Here is a 3806-nt window from a genome sequence, read left to right as displayed (position 1 = left end):
CCCCCCCCCCCCCCCCCCCCCCCCCCCCCCCCCTCCCCCCCGCGCGCGCGCTCGCTGGCTCGCTGGCTAAGTCGCTCGCGCGCGCCCCCCGCCATTCACACCGCGCAGCCCGCGCCATTCATAAACACCGCCCCCGCCCCAGGCCCGGGCCGCGCCGCGCCCCCGCCGCTGGGCCCCCACGTACCCGGCCGGACGCCGCGGACGCGGCCGCCGCGGGCTCAGCGGCAGCGGGGCGAGCCGGGACCGGGGCCGGGGAAGGCGCGGCGCCGCTCCGAGCCCGGGCACCGCGCTGCCGCTCTGCGCCGGCCCGCAGCCCCCGAGCCAGCGGCCTCCGCCGCGCCACGCCCCGCGTGCTTGTTTACCCTCCGCGCCGGCCAATGGGACGCCGCCGCTAGGAGGCCCGCGCCATGAGATTGGCTGCTGCGCCGCTCCGCGCCCGCCCGCGCGCTGCTCCGCCGAGCACCATTGGAGGCTGACTGAGTGGGCGGGGGCGGCAGCGACCAATGGGTGCGGAGTGATTTGCCTGGCCCCGCCCGGAACGTTTTTCATTCATAAAAAAATAGAAGGGGAAAAGGGCTGGCGGGTGGGGCCGGGGCAGCGCAGCATTTAAAGGGGCCGCGGCCTTCTGCAGGAGTGAGGCTGGGGGTTGATGGGCGGCCTTGCGGGGGGAGGAGGGTTGGTGGGACAGCCCAAGGGACCAGTTCTGGCGTCTCGGGGGGACCTGATTCGTGCACACTGTGCCCAGGAACCTGCAAGCCGTAAAGATGGGATGGACCTCAGGCCTCACATGTAATGGGGACCCCTCTGCACTGGCCATGAGATCCCCTCCTCTTTCTTGGGAGGTGGTTTCACACCAGCAAAGCGGCGTCACACGAGTCCCCCTTCAAGCCCAGAGTTAACCCACACCTGAGTGCCTGCTAGGGCAGCCTGCAGGCACCCTTGAGCCAGGGCTGCCTTTGAGAAAGGGACATGGAAAAAATAGTTCCCACCTGCAGGGGCTTTGGGGCTGCCCCAGCCACGGACCCCTCCAAGCGAGTTCATGGATACATGCCCTTGCAGGACTGCAGATGTCTCAGAGGTTTGGGAATGAGTTTAGGACAGAGTGGTGCTGCTGGGGCTCTGCCAGGGCCTCTACTTCATCATTTCCATGCTAAGTGCATCAGTTTCCCCATCTGTAACTGAAGGGGGTGAGACTTGCCATGGGGACCTGCCAGTGGCTGCTCGGGGAGGAGGATGCAGCAGTTTGCACAGGATAAGTGGACTATGTGGAGGCCTCACATTGTTGTGGACTGGGAAGTTACTGCTGGAGAAGGCAAAAACAAGGGATAGCGCTCAGTTACAAGCTGCTCTTCTCAGCTTGGGAAGGAGAGGAGACTTCTGCTTGGATCCTGGGAAGTTGCCCAGGGGTTTGGAAGCCTGTCGGTACAGGGCTGTCCTGGCGAGTTTGAAATCCTCAGCCCCAGGTCATGGACTTGTCGGTGTCCTGCAAGAGCTGTGCAGTGTTGTCTCTGGGCTGCTGGTGGGAGCACCTCTGTTAATGTTGGGTTACTGATGAGCTTCCAGAGACCTCCAGGGCCAACTCCACCCCCCAGGGATAATGCTGGTCTTGGCAGGTGACACATCTGCCATCATGTCCTGGGTGGAATGGCAGGGGGGCTGCCAGGATACACCGCCCGCTGGGTGCCTGCGTGCTGGGGGCAGGAAGTGCACAGAGGGCACGAGGTGTCCTTGCTGCTCGGAGCCTGCTCCCGGGGGGCTCTGCAGGCACTGGTGCTCTCATTTCCCCTCTGCATGAAGGCAACCAGGATTAAATCACCGCAGGTAAAATTAGCAGATGACACATGGGCGGGTGGGTGGCAAAACCCGGTCCGGGGAGCACGGCAGGCTGTTGGGACAAGCTGGGTCATGGCAGAGCTGGGGGGCACAGTGTGTGACCCATGCTGGCTGCAGCCATGCACTGTCCGGGGGCTGCTCAGTACCCCTGGGACAGGGAGAGGTGATGGGGCCAAGTGCAGCTGTGGGACAGGCAGGTGAGAGGTCACAGGAGTGCCTCGGGAAGAGCCAAAGCCCCTGGAGAGCCAAGGCTGGGAGGGGGCTGGAGACTGGTGCCTGCTAAATTTAGAACCCACTCAGGGGAAAAAAAAAAAAAATAAAAAATTTGCAGGCTCCAAATTTAGCCGGATGCAGCTCCTACTGAGCGCCGCTCCGTCGTGCTGCCGCTACCAACACCCCTTCAGCCCCGGCACCCTGGATTGGGCACACCCTGTTTCAGTCCCTGAAGGCACAGACCCCACATCCGGCCAGGAATCACCCTCGTTCACCCCAGGACCAGCTGAGATGCTCATCACCATCTTTATTAGAGGCAAGCCCACAGCAGTCCAGGTGTACACGGTAACACGCGCTACGCTACGGACGCCATTCCATGCAGGCAACCACAGCTACACACACAGCAGGAGGAGGGGGCTGGGGATCCCGTGGGAATGGAGTTCCCAGCTCTCGGGAGTCCCCCAGTGCAGCACTGGCACCAGTGTCTAGGGCTGTTATTCGGGGGTTCTGTTCCATCCCATGCCCTGGGAACTGGGCTGAACTGGGAGACGCTGAGGGGAATAGAGGGGTTCAGAGCCTCGAGTGTCCCTCAGCTGAATGGCATATTCCTTCCCAGAGCCAGGGACAGCTGGGCTGCAGGGTCCCTCCGAGGCTGGGGAGATTTGCATCCTCAGACTAAGGAGGCTGGGAGCTGCCATGCCCGTTGAACCATGCCTTTGGCAGGGCGGGAGCAGATAGGAGCCATGTCCCCTGGGGCAGGTGGCAGGAACCCTCTCCCTGACCATCAAAGGTAATGTCTCTGCCACCAATCCTGGCAGACCAGTGCTGGCCTATCACTGTCCCACTGGTGGCCCTGGGCTCTCCATGCCCTGCAGGACACATGGCTGGGTGCTCCTCCCTGGATTTAAGCTCAGAGGAGCACTCCCTGCCCGCAGTGCTGTCAGACCCATGGGTGCAGGCACAGGCACATGGGTTTGCTTCCCCTGGCTCCACCACCACCGACAGCAACTCACAGCAGGGACCCAGTGCTGCTCTTTGCCCCGAGCCCAGCAAACCGTGACCAGGGGCAAGGAGCACTGCTAATTCCATGCAGGCACTGGGATAAAACCCTGGGTTGAGGCTGGGTGGGAAGTGGAACCAAACCTGTTGGTTTTGTGTGCTGCCATCCCACAGAACAAGCTTGCCCTCTTGCTGGCAAAGCTCTGGAGATGGCAGAAGTGGTTTCTTTCACCCTCCCCAAGAGGGGGGCTGTGAGGCGCTGCTGCCCTCGGGAATGGGCTGGGGAAATGGAGGCTGCTGGTTCATGGGACTTGGGTTTTGTTTGGCCTCGCTCCAACTGCTTTCACCTGGCTACTCATTAACAGCCACCTCGGGTGAGGAGGAGGAGGGTGGATTTATGCACTGCTGGTGAAGTGTGCCTGCGTATGCAGGTCATGAACAGTTTCCTTTCAGCTCGCTGTTCACTCCAAAACATAACACCCTCTGCACTGCCAGAGGAATGCTGTTGAATGGGGACCTGCAGCATCAGGAGGTCCAGGATGGGCACTAGGACACTGGGGAGGACAGGGTGGCTTGTCCTAGCCCTGTGGCAGGGGCATAGTAGGGACAAGAATTGGTTTTCCTGCCAGAGGCGACATCAATGGGGCACACACTGCTCCCAGTTTGCTCACAGCAGCACAGCAGCTTCTACCAGAGCCAAGGGAGCTGTCTGGGAGCAGGGGTGATTCAGGATCTGGGTGTGCCCCGCATGCAGAGCCATC

At 62.0% G+C, this 3806-nt stretch overlaps 1 protein-coding gene across 1 annotated transcript in view; it reads right to left on the bottom strand.

Annotated features, from left to right (window-relative positions):
• The window catches only part of ETV5 (ETS variant 5), a 13859-nt gene extending 13551 nt beyond the window's left edge, over nucleotides 1-308 (bottom strand). The window contains exon 1 of the mRNA XM_027897688.1: nucleotides 185-308. The gene's annotated coding sequence lies outside the window, so the exon portion shown is untranslated. The remainder of the gene's footprint in view (nucleotides 1-184) is intronic.
• Between the last annotated feature and the right edge of the window lie 3498 nt (nucleotides 309-3806).

This window comes from Empidonax traillii, unplaced genomic scaffold (genome assembly GCF_003031625.1).
Source record: "Empidonax traillii isolate 1590-97213 ecotype Southwest subspecies unplaced genomic scaffold, ASM303162v1 scaffold554:size495636, whole genome shotgun sequence".
Classification (NCBI taxonomy): Eukaryota; Metazoa; Chordata; class Aves; order Passeriformes; family Tyrannidae; genus Empidonax; species Empidonax traillii.
Note: the sequence above shows the minus strand (reverse complement) of the source record. Positions and strands in the feature narration are given on the sequence as shown.